Below are 21,476 nucleotides of genomic sequence, written 5' to 3' on the forward strand. Positions count from 1 at the left end.
ATGTGCTTCCCTACATGGTGCATCTCCAAGAAAGGATGATTGTTCTCAGGATTTTCTAGACATTTTTCATTGAGACACATCTCTGAGACTGAAATCTGCTGAAAATTATTCCAGACATGCAATGAAGAAGCCTTTCTGTGTAGTTCCAGGAAAGGGGTTGAACCAGAGACTGCAACTCCTGCTCCATTTCAGTTTCTTTGGTTCACACAGTGCATTTAAAAGCCTAAAATTGGCCAGGTGTAGTGGCCCAGGCCTGTAATACCAGCAACTCCCAAGGCCGAGGCAGAAGGATTACACATTAGAGGCCAACCTCAGCAATTTAACAAGGCCTTAAACCTTGCTAAAAAATAAAATTAAATAAGGACTGGGGATGTAGCTCAATGGTAAAGCACCCTGGGGTTCAATCCCCAGTACTGGGGGTCGGGGAAGCACCCAAAACTAAAACCTAAAGCCAACATTTACAAGTCAGAATATTTCACCATAGAAACTGGGATTACAAGCTTCTCTTGAAAAATAGGAGGATGAGGCAAATCAAGGCCTGTGGGCCTCCAGAGCCACAGCTCAGTGGGCCTTGGGAAGCCACTGCCCTTTCAGGGAGACATTTGCCCCGGTTTCACAGTGTCTAGCACCTCCTGCTTTCTTATGCCTTGACAGCCACTCCTTATCTCATTGGGTGGCTCCAGAATGCCTCCCTTGGCCCCTCTCAGCCATGAGGTGCCATTCACAGGGAAGAATTCCTTCTGCTGGCTGAGAACAGGCTTCGAGGCCAGACCTGGGTGGCTGGTGGAGGGCAGAACAAAGACAGTCTGGAACCAAATGTGCCAAAATGTTGACAGTGGTTGTCTTGATTGGTGGGGTTACAAGATTCTTTTCCTACTTCCTTTTATCTAACTATTTTTTGTGTGTGTATACTTCCCAAATATTCCGCAAAATATCGTTGAAAGAGAAATTTTACAAAACAGCTAAAAAAATCCAAAATATAGATTTTTGAGCTACCGTGACAATGTCTTCCTTTAAATTCTAATTACCAGTGTATTAATAAAATGAGTAAGAGAAGTACAGAGCTGATACGAGAAACCAAAAATAGATCTGCTTCAAGAGTTAGCTAAAGTCTTACCTCCCAGCTGTTCATCAAAAATTAGTAACACAAATGTATAGTTATATTTTATGGGAGTAGAAAGATGTTGGTTTAGCTTATTGTTTGTTTTTTCATATTTAAGCCTTGATTAGCTTCTAAAATGTGATACAAAGATATCACCCTTTCATCTAGAAAACAGAAAAATATATATAAATAAATGCATAAGTAGATGCATCCAAGATAAGAGAACCTGGGAGAATTGAAGTGGAAGATTAAGGCCCACCTCCTAATGGAGACAGTTCCCAGTTTTGATCATGGTTCTCAAAGCTAGCTGGGATTCATAGTGAACAAACAAACGTGTCACACTTTGGAATCTTGAGTAACACATAGGCGTGTTTGGAATCTGAGTTGGAACCCAATTCCGGGACAGAGGTTTTAAAAAAAAATGGTGGTTCTTGTTCAACACTGAGGGCAGAGAGGAATTCTTTCTGGAAGAACTCCTTTTGAAATTTCTCCTTTGCTTCTGTGGCTTTCCCTTGTCATAAAAGACAAGGGTGGGGACAAAGGAGATACTTTGTGCATAAGGAAAAAGAGCCGGGCAGGGGAAGACTGAAACTCATAGGTAGGGTCTGCAAGTCGATGAGACAAAGGAGAGAAGGAGAAATTTGTATTTTCTAGATTTCGGTATTAAAGGAAGAAAAGACATGTTCGTGATACAATTTGTTGGCCCCTCTTTATAAATCTGTGATTATAAGGTTTTTCCACTCACTGTACCTGAAACAGCACAGAATAGAGCTGTCTTGATGTATAAAATGACCAGGACATCTCAGCCATTTTGTCATTAGATATTTGATCCCACCTAACTGGAGCTGTTGTGGATATTCTTGCTGCACTTGCACCTGGAGGGTTCAAATAGGAGCATCCCAAGAACAGCAGCAGCAGCAGAAAATGTGAGAAGATTCTCCAGACCAGCTCATTCTATCCCTGCCTGGGGTGTCCAGCAAGCCCATACCAAGCCAGCTAAGAGAACTGAAGCTTATTCTGATCTGAAGTATTTTGGGCTTCCCATCTTAGCTGGGTAACTTGTGAGGAAGCTCTTCCTGCCAAGAAATGCCTTCTCTCATTGCAGCTTTCACTCATCTATTCATTCCTCCTATAATGTTCGTTGAAAGCCTTCTTTGGACAATTCACTGTTCTGTTGAATGCATTACCTGGGAATGTCAAAGGAGACATTCTTTTAGACACGCTTGGGGTTTATAGTGTATAAATTTAAACCTAAAGACATAATTCAGGATAATTATATCCTTGTCTGTCTGCCTCTCTCTCTCTCTCTCTGTCTTTCTCTCTCTTTCTTTTGAGATAGGGTCTTACTAAGTGTGGAAGCTGGCCTCCAACTTGCAATCCTCCGGCCTCAACCTCCCAAATAATTCCTGGGAATTACAGGAATATGCAGCTGTGCCTGTTTAAATCCTTAAGTGAAAAAAAATTGCATGACTCTTGGAGGCATATGTATATTTTCCCCTTATTTTTGATATATATGATAGAATAAGAAGAATCATTTTCACATTTATTTATTAATTCTGTTAGCTTGAGTCTGGAACTTCGATGAGTCTTTGTTCAAATGCACTGGCATTGCCTTTAGAAAAAGTTTTATTGAGGATTAATTGACATATAACAAGCTGCACCTTTTAAAGTGTACAGTTTTGACTTAAGAGTATCCATCACTTCCCACCCCCAGCATTTCATCTTCTTCCCCTCCATCCTTTTGCCAGACAGTCACTAATCTCATTGTTGGCACAGTAGATTAGTTTACATTTTCTAGAGTTTTATATAAATGGAATCACTCAGTACGCAAGCTCCGTGGTCTGGACTCTCTCACTCAGCATGATTATTTTGAGATTTGCTGGGCATCTCTTTTAATCCTAAGCAGTATTCTGTTGTACAGATATACTGTGGTTTATCCATTCTCTTGCTGATAGATATGTTCTTTCCAGTATTTGGCTATTGCAAGCAAAATTGGTGTTAATGCAGATTTTGAGTCCTTGTATAAATCTATGTCGTCATTTCTGTTAAATAAGTACCTAAGAGAGGAATGGCTTATGTGGTAGGTGGATGCTTAGATTTTTCTGGAACTTTCAAACTTTTTCTCAAAATAGTGTTACCAGTTCACATTCCCACCAACAATATTAGATGAATTCCAGGTCCTTCACGTTCTTCTCAACACTTAGTAGGATCAGTCTCCTAGTTTTAGCCAATTTAATTGGTATGCAGTGGTATCAGTGTAGTTTGCATTTAATGATCAGTGGTGCTGAACACATTTTCATGTACTTCTTTGAGTACATGAAAATATGTTGAATCCTCTGACCCATGGGTATGAATATAGTATACCTCTCCATTTATTTTATTTTATTTTTATTTTAGGTGGCATGGTGATACTGGGAGTTGAACCCAGGAACACTGTACTGCTGCTGAGCTATATTCTCAGTTCTTTGTATTTTATTTTGAAATAGAGTTTGTTAACTTGGCCAGCTTCACCTCAAACTGAGATCCTCCTGCCTCGGTCTCCTGAGTAGCTGAGATTACAGGGGTGCATCATTGTGCCCGGCTTTATTTAGGTTTTCTTTCATTCCTCCTAGTTATGTTATTTTAGTTTTCAATATAGAGGTCTGCACATATTTGTCAAATTTGTCTCTAAATATTTAATATTATATGATGTTTTTAAAATTTAAATTTCTAATTTTTTCTTTGCTAATATAGAAATACAGTTGATTACTGTATAGAGGGAAAAAAGGGGTGGGAGGGGTGGGGGGCAAGGAAAAAATAACAGAATGAATCAAAAACTATTACCCTAGGTAAATGTATGATTATACAAATGGTATGCCTCTACTTCATGTACAAACAGAGAAACAAGATGTATCCCATTTGTTTACAATAAAAATAAATTAAAAAAAAAACTTTCATTGAATATGACCAGTAAAGCTGTTATCTTTGCCCTGAAAAGAAAGAAAGAAAAGGAAAAAAAGAAAGAAAGAAAGAAAAAAAAGAAAGAAAGAAAGAAAGAAAATTGATTTTTTTTGGACGGATTTATCTTATGTCCTACAATCTTGCTGAACTCACTTTATTAGTTTTTGTAACTTTGCAGGGGTGTCCAACAGATTCTACATAGATAATCATTTTATCTACAAATACAGTTTAATGTTATATGATTCATTCTGTTATTTTTTCCTTCCCCCCCACCCCTCCCACCCCTCTTTTCCCTCTATACAGTAATCAATTGTATTTCTATATTAGCAAAGAAAAAATTAGAAATTTAAATTTTAAAAACATCATATAATATTAATATTATATTCTTCTTTCCAATTTTGATGTCTTTTAATTTCTTTTTTTTTTCCAGATAGGCTCCAGATAATATCTTCCAGTTGAATGGAAGTGTTAAGAGGAGACAGCTTGCCTTGTTCCTGATCTTAGAGGGGAACATTCAGTCTTTCATGGTTGCTTATGTGATTATCCACAGGGTTTTTGTAAATGTACTTTATTAGGTTGGGGAAGTTTCCTTATGTGCTTAATTTATTGAATATCTTTATCAGAAATACCGCCCTCTAATTTGATGAGCTCTACGAAAGTGATATTATAATTACAAAGGTAATACCAGCTGGTATGTGTGTGTGTGTGTAATTTCTTGACTTGCTGTTACTTATTATTCATTTTTATATCTTTATCTTTCATCTGAGGACACCAACCATTACTTAGTAAACTCAGACAAGGCACCAATGAAAGAAGCAAAAATTACTTCCTTTTTCCAAATCAGAAAATCAAGACACCAGAATATTAAATAGCTGAGTCTTAGTAAATAATAATTTATTTGTTTTTTTCAGAATCAAAATTCATAAATTAATTTTGATTTTTCATTCAAGGAACTTTTTTTTAAAGTAAAAAATATTAAAATACAGTTCTGAATACTACACTCTTTGCTGTCATCCCCTCCAAAACAAAACCCTAAACATGTGGGAGAAAGCACAGGCTGGCTCTAAGGACCAAAAGAAACAAAATGAAATCTAATGGGAGCAACATGAAAGACTCTGGTGTGTTATCAGTCTGCTGTCCAGGTCCTGGATGGCAAGGTCTCCCTCATAGGGAGCAGGTGTTGAAGTTTGGGAGTTTTGATTGGTCAACCCATAATTCAGGAGGGAAATAAGGTTGCAATAAAAGCTAAAGCAGTTGTGTTGCGTGAAATGATGCCTAGTGTGTGTATCAGTCTCGTGATTCTCTGGACTGGTCTGTGCGTTGCAAGTGTCCTGTCCAATTCCTAAGTGGGAAGCATGCTAACCAGGGGTAGTTTGCTGAGGTATGAAGGATCAAAATGCCATGCCAGAAATGCAGTGCTTAAGGAACCGAGCCTGTAAGTGGCCAGACCTGTTGGGAGTCCCAAGCAATAGTTCAGGAAAGAGATAATGAATGCTGCCACCAGGCAGTGACAGGAGGAGTGGAGGACACAAGCCAAAAGATGTTTAAGGGGTAAATATGGCATGATTCAGACAGACTAATTCCAAGGTTTGTGGCTTCAGTCCCAGGGTAAATAGCAGGTACCATTTTAGTGAAGTAAGAAACTCAGAAACTCAGGAGCTACACATTTGGAGTTCCCAGTTTTGTACATGGTGAACATCCACCAAAAGTGGTCACAACACACTTGAACATGGAGCTCTTGAAAACCGTGGAGATGCCTGGGCCGAGGCATTGGCACACAGGTGAAAGTTGAAATCGTGGGTGAGAATGACTGATGATGGAAAGCCACCTTTCTCTAGCCATCTCAGTCACAGTAGTCACTTGCCAACTTGACTGTGGGAATCAACCTTTCTCAGACTGCACTCTTTAGTATTCAAACACAAAACAGTCTTCAGTTCTTTTCAGAATGCAAATTTCAGTTCAATCCCTTAAACAGAAGGACGAAAACAGTCTGTCCTCTCCTGGATTGTGTGGATGCATTAGGGTAGTATGTATAGAGATTTGCTGGTGTGTATCATCTCACTAGAGGGATCCACACAGGTCCCTCCCCCACATAAAAAAAAAAAAAATGTGCCCTTAAGCCTTACCATAGCTTGATAAAAGGCCAGGCAGTTACTGGCATTTTGCTGAGACTTGCAAAATTGAACAAGGAGGAATGCAAGTGTAAATGAAGTTGGATTGCGACCAGTGAGAACTGGTTCTGAAGCTTTTCAAAAGAGGTACATGACATTAAAAGCTTGTGTAAGAGTGCTTCAGCAAATCCCCATACCACAGTTCCTAGGATAAATAAAGATGGTTTAGGAGAAGAGTTATTGATTGGAGCTAGATTTTTTTAAATGTCTTTTTACATTTTGTTAGGAATTACCAACTTGTTTTAAGAGGTCAGAGCTTGCTTTTTTTATGAGTTTTTTTTTTTTTAAGTAGATATCTTCCAGATATGTAATTTGTGCTGATGTTAAAAACATATAATAGCACTACTTATTATTGTTCATTCAGCTCCTGTTCTATGAAGTGCTCCGTCTGGTCTTTCCAATGTGTGTGCTTTTGTGTGCTACCAGGCCCCACTGCAGTAGGATCGCTGTGTAGTCACGCCTCAGTATCTTTAGGGGTTTGACTCGAGGACCCTCCCAGATCCCCAAGTCCACAGACACTCAGTCCCTTCCATAAAATGGCATACACCTGCACAGAACCTGTGCACAGCCTGTTGTATGCTTTAAAACGTCTATAGATGACTTGTAACACCTGATGCATGTAAGTGCTGTGTAAATAGTTGTCATGCTGCATCGTGTCGGGAATAATGACAAGGAAAAGTCTGTACATTTTCAGTGCAGATGCAATTGAAAAAAAATTTCCATCCACAGTTGCCTGGATCTGTGGTTGTGGAACCTGTGGACACGGAGGGCAACTATTTGCCATTCCGTGGACGTTCAGTGCTCTGTCACAGCTTAGTGACTTTGCATTGGGTCCCCTCATCTGCCTTGTGAACCCACTCCTTCTCTAAGAACCCTTCCTTTCCCATCCCCTTTTCCATCAGGAAGAGGTGACAAGTAGTTTTTCAGTGTCACCTTTGCACAAACTGGCCACCTTGTATTGCAGTAAATTGTTTATTTTAGGTCTACTTCCTTCCTAGGTGAAGGAGCCTAGACCTAATCTAAATGAGTCCAGACATTGAACTTAGCGTGATGATAGATGCATAGTTGTGCTTCAATATATGGGGCTTGCCAAAAACAGGATGGGAGGAAAATAGACTTTTAAGGAACCCCTGAAAAATCTGAGCAGAAGGGACCCAAATATAGGAAGAAACACAAGTGATGATAGTTTCAGAAAAAACCAAAGGAGCACAGAACTGAAAAAGGGAAGGACTAGTCATTAGTGTTGATTGCTGTTGAGAGCCAGTGAGGTAAGTACTGAACATCTTAATTTAGGTTTTTAGGAACTAAGGAAAGATGTCCTCGGCCATAAGCACACCACAGATACTACTGAAAGCATTGTTACCCCTACTAAAAGAGGTTGTGCTATCAATTAAGAGGTGACTGGTGACCATTCTGAGAGAACTACCTGACTTGGTGTTATTCATCATTCTGACATTTTATACTATTATTTTTTTCCTGGTGGCAAACCCACTGGATAATAGGCCCTCTCTGTTTAAAACTGGATAAATAGTTCAAAAATGAGAAATATTTGCCAATGTGCATCACATCTGGGTCAGACCGAAATTCAGAAGCTAATTTGGTGAATCCCCACAGACCTAAAACCTCCACGGGCGGATTGTTCCTGTAAAGGTGACAATAAGAAAGAAGTCTATAGTTGTGCAATTGTATCATTTTCAATACACTTGCAGCTGTCTCACAAAAAAAGCAAAATAATTCAGTCACTCTCTGTAAAAGCTACACACACACAAGAATCCATAGCTACAAACTCAGGAAATGTCTTTGATAGACTGAATGGTCTAAGAGAAACAAGGTACTGTCTCATTATGGGAAGAATAAAATGCTACGGGATGACAACATTGTTCAAGATAAAAATACACAAATTATCAAAGGGTAGAAATTAAAATAATTCAAAAGAGATTAATTTATTGAACTTATAGGAGAATGGACACCTTAAAAACATAATGGCTATTAAAATTAAAATGTCCAGTTACATATTTATAGTTACTTAATTATGCTATTAGTGTTGAGATGCCTCTAAGCTCAGTGCCCAATATCATTATTCCTTTGTCTGTCTGGAAAAAGAATAAAATTCCTTTTGGCAATTACTATAAAGAGGGAAGGCAGACTTAACATTGCAACTGATGAATACTCTCGTTTAGATCAAAGGAAGATGAATTTTCTCTGGTTGATTGCTATTCATGTTGTAGCCAATTTAAATATTTTGAAAGGATGGTTTACTTTTTTCATAGATTTAGTGCCATTTTTGAATAAATAAAAACTGTTCTTTGTTTATATTACCCTAAATTTTTAATAGTAGTGAATTCAAGCTATCCTCACTTTTCTCTTTAGGAAATATATTAAATGAACTAGATTCCTATCTGATTTATATTCCTTTTAAGAGGGAATTGTGTTGGACAGGAGAGGGATCAAGTGGATATCCTGAACCCCTCTGACCCTTTCTTAAATCATTTAATTTTTAGAGTATCAGAGCACTAAAGGTATCTCCAAAGTAGAGTAGGTAATCTAAATCTCAAGAAAATATAATGCTTTTATATAAAAGTGCATTTACCTCTTGCAAAAGTCTGAATCCTCTTTTTTTTTTTTTTTTTTTTTTTAACTTTCATTTCAGGTACCTCAAAGCCCCCTGACATCTCCCCTACACAGAGCAGGCCTAGTGACAGTTGCTGCAGTTGAGAATCATTTTAGGAAACTAAAGAAGGATTTCCAATTCCTTGTAGATGTCACGCACATCTAACAATGTAGTATATTGATGCAGCTTAAAGCATGAACTTGAACAAGAGTTTTACAGTCAAATAAAATTTGTGTTTAAATTTTCTCCACCCACTCCTGCCAATACCTGGATGTTTGACTCTGTGTCTGAGTGTGCCCATCTCTAAAACAGAGTTTAGGAGGAATCAGTGAGATAATGCACACCAAAGGCTTAGCACAGACCTGGCTGGTGTTAAGCATGTGGTGAATGACGGCTATTATTATGATGCGTTCCAGATGCATAGGTATTTCACTCTGAGCTTCCAGCAGCCTCTTAAAGACAGAAGCTAAATTATATGTGCACACTGTGCAGATGTAACTGATGCACACTCTGTGTGTAATAATACCTTTCCTAGGAGACTTCTATTTCATCTCATATATGCCCTTATTTAGCCTCATGATGGTACTATGAATTGGGAAAGAAAGTGACTGAACACTCTGCCTGACTGTTGCACATTTCTCCCTTTTAACATCAAGCCTTTTATGCCCTAAGACTCTGCCTTGTTATATGTTTGAAAATTAAACACTGTTCTTGAGGTTTGGGTGTGGTAATGTATTTTTTTTTCCTATGAAATGGTTATCTCAAACTTTCTAAAGTGCTCTATTCTTTATTTCTTTACTAGAAAAAATATATTTTCAACAAGGTGAAGGAGTTTCAAGCAGTCTCCTGGGCTTTGAAAAATGGTGTTGTACAAGTCACTCCTTGTTTTTAGAAGTTCCTGATACATTTCAGTTGGACAAAGTAGTTCTAAGTCCTGGGAGGCCCCCATGCTGGTGATTCTCAGAATCAGTAAAAAAAAATAATAATAATAATAACCTAATGATCTAATATGAAAATGATTGCTGAATTATTCTAACAACTCTAATCTGGACCTACTTGTAAAAACATGCTTTTCTCTTCAGAAATCTGTCCTAGTTTGAAGACCTGTTGCTGAAAGGGCATAAGAAAGATAGAGAATAAACTTCTGTTAGCATGGAAGTGTGTCTTTGACTAGGTAAAGAGATCCAGCTCTCAATTTAACGAATAATACGATCTACTTGGCATCCCCATCCAGGAAATGCAAGTAAACAGTGAAAACAACACACACATTCTTTACAATAAAATGTTTGTGCCTGCTGATCCCTAGCACTAGGAAGAGAAAAGACGGATCCCATCTTCTTTATCTTCTGACTCACCACTGCAGCTGGACAGAATGAGAGGGGCGTGTGTGTGTGTGTGTGTGTGTGTGTGTGTGTGTGTGTCTGTGCCCACTGAAGAGAGACCGCCAGTGGACACAGCCCTAGGGCATGGCTGGGGAAGATAAATGATAGAATTATGATTTCTGCAAAGAAAAGAATGCAGGGCACTGCCATACATAGAGCAAGGGAGAAAGAAACAAAGGACACAAAAATACAATTTCTGGAAAGGGAAGAAAGAAAATATGAGACCAGGTCAAGCAGGACGCTGGTTCTTCTGAGACCACCAAACCAACTGACCATTTTAGTTGGAAACTAGGCAGCCTCTCCACAGGATAACAGCTTTTGCTTTTTAATCTGTTGCGTGGGCCCTCATCCTGTCAGCAGTGAATGCCTGTTTTCTAGACCTCTAGCCCCACTGCCAGGCAGTGTGGACTTCTGGAGAAGCCAGCTGCCAGGTGGAGCACAGGATGGAAGGGGTGGGTCACAGCAATCCTGGGTTCCCGGCACTGCTGCCTGACACACACCCACAACCGGTTCCTTCCTGGTCATCACCCGCCATCTCTCATCTCCCTCTTCCAGCCAGCTTCTTGGCTGCTGGCCAGATAAGAATAAAAAAGGACCTCTGTCCTGTGTATGTGTGTAGTTTGAAACACAAAGATAGGAGGGAATGCAAAAAAAAATGCCTCCCCAAACGGTTTAAAACCTCCAATAAGAGTTTGTGAAATAATAAGAAAAAACAGACTCGCAATTTGCATTGGCATTCATTCTTAAATAGTGAGTCGTGGTTGCTTTATATTTATTTTTTAATTCATTGCACCAATAAGACAGGTATTTCATACTCCAAACACAACACCACTTTTATTGCCATCCACAAGAGCACCGACGTGTGTCACATCTGTTCAGACTCCCCAGTCTTCTGTACCTAATGATTTTCGGAAATCTTTCTCTCCTGTGCTATTAACTGGTAAGAGGAGGGGCTACTTAGTAATTCTACACCTGTTCCAGTCCACGCCCATCAACTTGCTAAGCTTCCCAAACCAGTGCAGGAGAACCTCGAGCCCAGTCCAGTGCAGGAGGCTGTGGCGGAGGCTGCCTCTGGGTTTGGCTTTTGGGATTTTTGTTCCGAGTCGCCAATGAATCTACTAGGATGGCAGTTGATGACAGCAATTTATATTCCAGAACGAAGAACAAACTAAATTCATCTCAAAATGATTATAAATCATCCAGACGGAGCAGCCTGCCACCCGAACTACTCATAGGAAATGACATTAGAGGAAGACTTCAAAGAAACATTAAGAACTTGGAACCCTTTCACCTGAGGCGCCCCAAAAAGAGACCGTCCATATTTCCAGGTAGGACTCATTTAAATTTATGCCTTTCGATTAAAGTGAAATAAAATAAAGGACTGCTTATCATTTTTCATAATTAGATGTGACTTTAAAATTAATTTGGGATGTATTTGGGAGCTTTCAGTTGCCAAATAAACATGCTGGAATGGAAAGGTTAGAGCAGTTCTTCAATCTAAAAGTTCCCTATCTTATTCTTTTATTTTCTTTATTGACTGTGACATCTTTAAGGATCTGTATGTAGGCATCTATTTTATGACTCGGCATCAGCAGGACAGGGAACTACTTTGTGATGCTGGAGACTTCTGTGTTGCATTTCATGTTCTAGTATATTTTCTTTATTTTGCAAGATTATTGGATTGTGGAGTGAAGTTGGCATCAGAAATCTGTGGGCACCAGAAATTAACGCCATTAAATACTCCAATGCATACTTCGAATTCCTGTCTAGCATCAGAGCCTAAAACCATTTGTAGTAAGGGCTCAATTAAACAATGTGGATGGTGAAATGTATTAGGGAACAGGAGACACATGGATTTCAATCTTGATAAAGAGACTCTGATGTCTGCCTTAGATGTTCTTGGGTGGATTATTATAGATGTGCAGAGAGCACAAGCTAACCAGTGACCCTGATCCCTAGCCTAGCCATTTCAGCCATCACTGCAGAGAATGAATTATTTAGTCAACCTGATTTCACTACCCTTTGCGTTGGAATTTCCAGGAAAAACTGGAAGTGGTCTTTTTGTGGTGGTTGATCGATTGATGTACAGAGGGTAGATTAGCGGCAACTCCTGAGGGATGACTCTCTGATGATAGAAAATGAGAGAGTAATTTAGATATTATTTTATAAAAACTCCACTGGCTCTTCTGATGAAGATGACATAGAGATGGGACTCCAGTCCACAAACTGAAAGTCACATTTCCTAAGGAAGCTGTTACTTTAATGGATTTCTCCTTGGTTCACTGCTGTTGCCCTGTGTCCTACTCTTCTGTAAGAGAAAAAGTAAAACCTTGCCTCGAATGGACCAGATGGTGTGAGCTTGTAGGAGAGTTTGGGGAAGTGAAAGGGGATGAGATGCAACATTCTGGAAGGAGGGAGACTTCAGTGTTCACAATGAAAGTCACTTTGGGCCTGTTCTCTTTTGTCTCCTGAGGGTACCAGGGAACACAGACCTGTCCTGTTTTCTGAAACCCATGGCAGAAAGTGCTTTCTAGGTTGGTTCACTAGCCCTCCTTCCAGAACCTTCTCCCAGAGCTGTTCTTTACCTTCTGTTTCCCCCCCTCTCTCCCCTTTGTTGGTTTAACATGCCTGGATCCATGTACACTGTGATTCTTCCTGCTTTCTCCACCACCACCACTGTGCGGTCTACCTTCACACTCCAAGCAGGCTTCTCCTCCTTCCAAACCTCCAGATCCCAGCGGGACACCTCATTCCTGCATCCATAATTCCTGCTCTGTCCTCTCTTTCCCTAAGTCATCGGACCCTGGGCTGTTAGCCACAGCCAAAATATATGAGAAGGCCTCTTGGCTTGGACCTTAGCTACCTTCCCCTTTCTAAGATCTTGAGTTGACAGCATTAATTTGGTAAGGTGGACTCATGAAAGGGTAGTGAACTTTGGGGAGCTGAGTCCTAGTTTAGATAGTGTCCATCCATTCCCCTCCACCCTCCAGCTGCCTGTGTGTGTGCGCTGGGTCCCTCACTGACTCCTTGCCTCCAAGTGTGCCATTTGTTTCTGTCCCCAGTGCTTTCTTTGGAAACAGCAGCAGATGGATTCTTCCGATCCTTCTCCCACCTCTTTCACTTCACTGCCAGGGTCTCATGGACAAGTTAGAGGGTTACCTGCCCAAAGTTTGAACAACACTGGCTACTGGATTTCTAAGTTCCTTTCAACTAAACCACAACACCACTGTCATGTGAGTTGCACTAACTGCTATTCAGGGTGGTTGAATCAGAAAAGCCAGTGGGCTGCTGATCCTGGCGTGGATCCCACGTGCCACCTGCAAATAGAGGCATACACAGAGTGCGTTGCTGCCGTGCTGTTGTATATAAAAAGCAGACATAATAGATTTGGAACCTGAGGGTCAGAGAAATTAAGGCACATCTCACAATTAATAAAAGGCCAAACTAGGACTTGGACCAGGTCTTTGGACTCTTAACATTCAAGCAGCTTCTACTGTTCTGCCACATTCCATTGTCACCTGTTGTGATCATTTGTCCAGATGCAAGAGTTGAGGACACATCAGTGTTCCAGTCAGTGTTCCCTCGACTCTTATGTGCACATAGACAACTTTTGCCTCCAAGTCTCGTATTTCAGTCCTGCACTAAATGACTGAGTGGCCGATTAGTTCGTTCATTCATTCATTCATTCATTCATTCATTCATTCATTCTTCATTTAATTCTTGCATTGTTTTGGGGATACGCCATCAAGAACCTAGCTCCATATTTTCCTTTTGTTCTTATCCATTTCTCCTCTCTGCGACATCTCACACTGCAGAGAGCTATCTGCTTAAAAGGCCTGTTTGCTTCATTCTCTTGCTTAAGATTCCTCAGGGTCGCCACTGCTTTTCGGATGAAGTCCAAGCTCCTTGTGTGACATACGAGACATGCCACATCTGTTCACTGCTTCTTTCTGCAGCCCCTTCCCAGCCCTCCTTTCCCCTATGTTTAACAAGCTCGGCCAGCTTCAGATCCCAGGGCCCTTCATGATGACTTCTCTAGGGAAGATGCTGTACGTGCTACCTGCACATTTCCCCCTAATTTCTACCTTGACTTCAGGTGTCAGATTCATATCTCTTCTTCCAAGAACTTTTTCTGACTCCTCTTCTGCACTTGTCCAGTCTATGTCCTTCACATACCACCTGGACTTTCCCTACCACAGTACATACTGCCCTGTATTGTAATTGTCTCCTTACTTGTCTGTATCTTCTGCTGGCTAAGGTCCATATCAGTCTTGTTAACCATTGTATACCAGTAACTATTACAATGGTTGGTACATAGTATGCATTCAATAAATATTTATCCACTTGATTCAAACTGCACTAAATGGAATTAACTCTTGGCATCCTTTTGTGCTCTGCCTTCTTCCTGACTCTGTTCATGCCATTCTCCCCTCACTTTCTAACAAACGCACACACTTCTACCTTCCTGTTATGCCCTTTCTTTCATTCTCCAGTTGTCCATCTTCTGCAATTGCCCAAAATCATTCCTATGACTTCTTTTAGTTCTCCTTTATGCCAACCACCTTCTTTGCCTCAGCACTGTATTGTATTGCTAACTTTATGTTCCTATAGAAACCTTTTGGAAACAAGACTATATCTCACTTCCTTGAATGACCCAATTGTCTAAGCAGGGAGAATTGCACAAAATAAGTGTCCATTCAACATCTGGTGGTTAATTAACTGACTTCCTGTGAAGCCGTGTCAATCCTGCTGGAACTACCCGAAAATAACTATTCTGGAAATAATTAATGGGCAGATAATACTGCCACGGGTGAAGGTCTTTATTCTGCTTTTTATCACTACTTGAATTTCCTGTGGGGGAAATGCGTGTATGACTTGTCTCAGTATGTCATTCATTCATTGAAAAACGTATTAGAATTCTACTATATGCCAGGAGTTATTTGAATTATTCTAGACCTTGGGCAGACAGCAGAAAATCACTTAGTTTCTGGTTTAGGCAGATTGGGAAGAACTTTCCTCTCAGGGTGTCTTACATATGGCACAACTCAATAAATGCCTCTAGAATAAAGGAATGGATAAACCCCATGATCACAGCCATGAATCTTACAAAAGAAACTCAGTACATTTAAAAAATCATATTGACCTGAAAACATCAAAGACTATCATTTTTATTCCCTTGGAGAAGCCTCACCAATAGAATGCTAGAGTGAGTTATAGCATCTCAACCTTCATCTGGAAGAAAGTGGGATTCAGGGGCCAGGTGTAATGGGTTGTTCATTCAGCATCTTTAGGTAAACAAATTGGTGTGTTTAATCAGCTAGTTCTTAAAATATCCTACTGATTTTACAATCGTATATTGTGAAAAACAAGGAGCCATCTGCTTGGAGGAAACAGACAATTCGTGTTACTTCCTTGTCACTTAGTCAGAGGGCAGTGTAGCGAGGATGCTCACAGTCAAGAGGAGGGAAGCCTGGCCAGATTCACCAGAGACTCCAGCATGTAAGCTAACATTGTTTCTTATATTTTCATTCCAATTCTGTTCCAAAAGCAAGCTATTTTTTGTTGTTTTTGTTTCAAATCCACAATCTTAAAAAATAGGTGACTTAAAATTGTTATTTTTTATCATTAAATGGATTTGGAGCATTTCTAAAGTAAAACTGCTTAATTCCTTTTCTTGCTGAGTATCATTATTTATTAGAAACTCAGGGTAGTTGTAAGAATAATGGCAACTAGATGCTTTCTGCCCTTCCTTAATAGTGACTGAGCTTGGTCCAGGGGACTATGAAAATGGATATCAGGTCTGGGTTCCCTTCTGAAACCCTCCCTGACACAGACACAGTGAAGGGCACACTGGGTAGGTATACACCCTGAAGTACAGGTTGCACATTTCTAATCCACATTTCTCAAATTCCAAATGCTGCAAAATCCAAAACACTTTGACACTGACAGAGGCCACAAATGGAAAATTTCACACTCGATCTCATGTGATGGTCACTCAAAACCCAGGCACACTAAAAATATTGCATACAGTTACCTTCAGACTCTGTGAACAAGGTATAAATGAAATATACAACTGATTCGAATTTTTCAATTTGAATTTGAATTTTATGTTTAGGCCTGGGTCCCATCCCCAAGACAATTCATTATGATTATGCAAGTGTTCCACAAAATCCAAAACACATCTGGTTCCAAGAATTTTAGATAAGGAATATTCACCTAATATTTGTTCTCTATTAGAATTGAGTCATCCCAGAACTGTACCAATTGGGGCATTTGGTGATGTTTCAGTGAGGTCTACAAGGACATGTCGAACTTGGTTAGAGCCTCCATAAACACTTGATGTGAAAAGAGTGCTCCTGCAATTGTGTCCAGTTGTCATAGGTCCAGTGGTTACACTGTGAGGACAGGAGCCATGTCTCATCCACCATGGTATTCCCCCCAACACCCGCCCAGAGCATTTTGCATGTGGTAGGTGCTTAAGGGCTAATGAAGTAGTTAGGTGAGATAGAAGATGTCCTGAGTGGGAAAAGAAATGTGTCACAACCACCCCACCAGCCACACCCCTGTCCACGAGGTGCCCTAACTTCCTTAAAGAACCACTTCCTGTGTGAGGCCATGCCTGGGGCCAAACCCAAAGGGGCCTCTCAGGCAAACATTTGAAACTTTGCTCTCCTGAAAGAAATTCAGCCCAAGAGTTTCCCAAAATCAATAGCTGCTAAAGAAATGGGTTCAGGTTCTAATTCTCCATCTGACTAAACATGTAACCTGGGACTTCATCTCTCAAAACCTGTTTCTTCACCTGTGGAATCAGAATGTAAACAGCATTTGCACAGACTATGTTAAGCCCAAATGATATAATGCATGATTACAAAATAATACACAACTGAGCTTCACTGTGTTATTTTTATTCTTTGGTGGTTTGGTTTTTCATAATAGTAATTTTTCTTCTAATGAGTGGTTGTTGGATACACTCATAACACTTTTACAAATCTTCATGGTTTGAAAGTGCTAATCAAACTCTGTGCTGATGTAAATGCTATATAGCACACTAATAGACCTATTGATTTGAATTTTCTCATTAGAAAAGATGACATGAAAACTCTTCATTGTAGTAATTGTACATTTATTTCCTCAAAGTAAATCATTAAACTTAAGATTATTGTCATGCAAGGCCTCTAAAGATTGGGAAGTGTCAGATACAATAATACTGTGTTTAATAAACTTACTTCTATACTTTTCATATTTAATATTTAACCTAATTTTATCTGTTTAAAAATTTGCTTTTGAAAATTCAGTCCTAAACACTTGGAATGGGATGATAATTGGTTTGTATTTGTGACTTTAAAAAACAGACTATATACAAGGTTGTAAATAAACTTACCACTTGAAATTAATCTACTGAAATAGTGAGAATTTAGACTTCAAAAACTTGAAATTAATACATTATTTGGATTTCAAATTAGTTATTTGTAGCATTTTTTATTTAAAAATGCTGATAAAATAGATAGCCTGTTTATTTTTATTTATTAGACAAGTTTCTTATTAGGGAAATTGAGTTTTTGTTTTTGTTTTGCATTTTCTTTTATAAAAAGAAAACAAATTTTAATGAACCAATTATGCCTGGTTACTTTTTAGGGAAAACAAAAATGCTAATAAGATATTTATATGCATGATTTATATGCATGTAAGCAAGTGGAAAATGTTTTCACCTTAATGAAATGCTGATAGTGAGTGAGCCAGTAAAAGAAGAAAACATTAAATTTATAGCTCAATTTTAAGCTTTTCTCCCCTTTATATGGTGTGTGTGAGTGTGAATGTATATAAAATAATTCATATACAGGGTTCTGAATTCAGGACTTAAAGTGGCTTCAACAAGTCTGACCTAAAAGCAGTTCATTCCCATCCATTGTTGTATAGCTAAAGTATAGTCACAGATTTGAGAGATTCCACACACTTCTCCCTCCCTTTCTTTTATTTTCTATTTGTTCTAATTAGTTATACATGACAGTAGAATGCATTTTGACACATTGGCTCCCATTCTTAAATAATGCTCTAAATACACATTTGCATTCAGACTATGAAAATATTTTTACATCCATATAATTATAAATTAACTCAACATACTTTAGTGATACCTTTTGAGTACTTGCAATTGTCTACATAAGATAATGTGCTTTTAAAGTGTCTGAGAGGAAAATGACCTTCAAGTTATTCACTTACCTAAGATAAAAATGTTTAAAGCAACATTCTTTGCTTTAAATAATTTGGGGAAAGTAACTACTTAAAGAATCTTTATCTGCAAATTTTAATTATGATACCACCATCTTTTCTTTGTAATCTAGAAAAACATGGATTTGGGAGTGAGAGTTTATCGAATGAGATGAAATGGATGATCATTTTTTGGTGACAGAAATGTAAAAGCTCTCATTACAAGGCAGCAAGAGTATTGACAGTCAGGATTTTAACTAACTTCTTTGTTGCTGAATGACTGGCTGTCAGCATCCGGCTGGTTCAAAGCACGTGTTTGGAGGGAGCCCAGGATGGTGAGTGTTAGTGTCATTCGACAAGGGTCACTGATGGTATGTCCTCAATGACCTCTCTCCCACCTGGACACTTCAGAAAGACCGAAGTCATCTTCATGAATAACTGATTCTAGATAGAGTGTGGTCTACCTGGTTTTTATGGACAAGAAAGAGACAACCTACAGAAACATTATTTTTAGATTATAATTATCAAAAATATGTACCAAGGGTGAATGGAAGGTATACCTGATAAAGATTATAGCTAGTCAACAAAAATCTTATTTGGTCTTGCAAAGCACTGTGCAGACTCACTGATTTGATCATTAAGGCATTGGTGCACAGTAATCTGTTTTCCTATCTAATGTTTTACTAGCAGAGAGAATGCATTAATGCATTAATGGCAATACTGACACCATGTCAGCTATTAGAAAAACCTAACTGGCAATGAACTGTTTCCTTACAGGAGAGTGCCAGGGGCCTGCATTGTCCTCTTATTGGGGTGCGTGTGACTTACTCCTTGTAATTTTTGCCTCTTCTTCATTCTCTGGATAACCAGGAGAGGGAAAAGAGTCATAAGTCAAATGTCCCTTCCCCAGAGTCCAACTCAGGAAGGATTTCCAGTCTTTTGAGATCTCTGATCCCCCACGTCACTGAGGGAAAATTAACTTGCCAAGTTAGATCGTTGGTTTTCAATAACTTTGCAAATCAAATTACTGGAGGAGCTTTTGCAGACTCCACACTGTTCCTGGAGACTTCATTCCATAAGTCTAGACTAGGACCACGCTTCTACCTGCATGGTGACCACTTTCACTGAGATGTGTCTGATGTTTGTCCCATCCCCTGGTCAAGAACTAGTGACTTAAAGAAAATGGAAAAGATGCTCAAAGATCATAGTTATTCCTTAACTACTCCATTTTTTGCATGTGGGAAGTAGGAGACAGCCATGCCAGGCGGCCCTACTTGGCCAGTGTCCCTCCCACACTGTATCTAGCCACTGCCACCCTCAAAACCTGGTAGAAAAAGAACCTATTTTCTCTCCCCAAAGTGCCCTGATTTGTACCCCATCATATACAGACCTTCCTGGCTCCTACTCATGACCATAAAAGCCAGAACAGGAAAGCCACGGTCCTGACTACCCATCTCAAGTTCACTATTCTAACCCCTGCTCACAACATAAGGGTAAATGCTAGGACTCTCTCTGTATCTGTTGACAAAATGTTTAAGACTAACAACATCTGTTAGAGGCAGTCAATTAAGTTGAATGTATGAGAAAATAAAAATAAAAGGTTACAATACAAGCACCATTATGAAATATAGAAATGTCCAGTGAAAAAGTTAATGAACTTCATTCATGATACTTGGTGCTATGCAGAAACTGCATGGTTCAGAAACGGGCTATGCTGTATTTTCTTTTGTTATTACATCATATTCACTGAAACCAAATACACTGTGCAATTCTTTAATATTACGGAAGTGTCATTCCTTCAAGAAGGATGCCACAAACTTCTACATAATTATTGAACCAGAAAAACAACGCAGCTTTGGAAGACCTCACATCACAAAGTTATGGCTTGCACGTTGCCTTAATTTTTGGTAAATTAGAAAGAGCTTTGCTGTTTCAGATACACCCAAGCTGTTCAGTTCTTCAACCAAAAGTTGAAGGTGATTGAAAACGCTATGCCGAGCCATGCTCAAGTTAATATTTATAGTAATGATAGAAGCTGTTTTACTGGCAATAAATCACATTCTGATTTCTACACCGAACACTCCCACATGCACCAACATAGACGGGCAGAAGGAAGAGAAATGTTGAAGAATGATTTTCTTCAGAGACAACCTGAAAATGAATACATAGACATCTCTACCAATAGGGGAGACGGAAAGAGGGTAAGAGAAAAACCCCCAGAAATGTGTTCAGCATGCTCAGCAGAGAGAACTTTAAAACAAAATCCAAAACAGTAGAAATAAAATAATATAGCACCCACAGTTGCCTCCCTCAGGAGGGAATGTGTGAGGTGATTTTATTTTGGAAGTTCATTAACAAGGGGCAAGATAGCTTGTAGATACAGAACTGGGTTTGGTACTTGCCTGTGGAAAATGGGAAGCTCCCTAAATGTCACGAAGGTGGTTAAAAAGGAGGGAAGCATGAATGGATTCACTGTTTATTTGGTAAGTAATTGTTCATTCTTTAAAAGGTTCTTTGAAGCTGGGCACAGTGGCATATGCCTATAATCCCAGCTACTCAGGAGGTGAGGCAGGAGGATCGCACTTTGGAGGTCAGCCTCAGCAATTTATCAAGGCCCTAAGCAACTTAGCGAGACCCTATCTCAAAATAAGAAATAAAAAGGGCTGAGAATGTAAAGTAGTAAACTGCCCCTGGGTTAAATCCCCACTACCCATACCCCCCAAAAAAGTCTTTGAAAGTTTCCAAGCATTGAAAATGATGATGTGTTAACACAGGATTGAATGAAATGAGATAGGAAGAGTTGAAGGTTCCTGTTTTACCTTCCAAAACAACTATAAAACCAAATTACACATATAGCTCTCTACCATGGAGGTTGTATAGGAAAGTGGGAGCGGGGTAGGGAGGAGGAAGAGAGAGGGAGATTGAAGTGTCCCTTCTCCTTGAGAGGCCTCTGTACAGAGTGTCTGCACCTGCTGCCCTAGAACAGATAGGTCTAGTTCATTGTCATTGGGCCACAGAGGTAGATATTACTAATCCATGAAATTCTGAAGTTGAGACAAAAG

At 39.4% G+C, this 21,476-nt stretch overlaps 1 long non-coding RNA gene across 1 annotated transcript in view; it reads left to right on the top strand.

Moving 5' to 3' along the window:
• LOC124985077 (uncharacterized) overlaps positions 1-21,476 on the top strand; it is a 148,033-nt gene that overhangs the window by 87,124 nt on the left and 39,433 nt on the right. Inside the window, exon 2 of the long non-coding RNA XR_007108800.1 lies at positions 11,362-11,534. This is a non-coding gene — a long non-coding RNA (uncharacterized LOC124985077). The remainder of the gene's footprint in view (positions 1-11,361; positions 11,535-21,476) is intronic.

The sequence above is a fragment of the Sciurus carolinensis genome, chromosome 5 (assembly GCF_902686445.1).
Source record: "Sciurus carolinensis chromosome 5, mSciCar1.2, whole genome shotgun sequence".
NCBI lineage: Eukaryota > Metazoa > Chordata > Mammalia > Rodentia > Sciuridae > Sciurus > Sciurus carolinensis.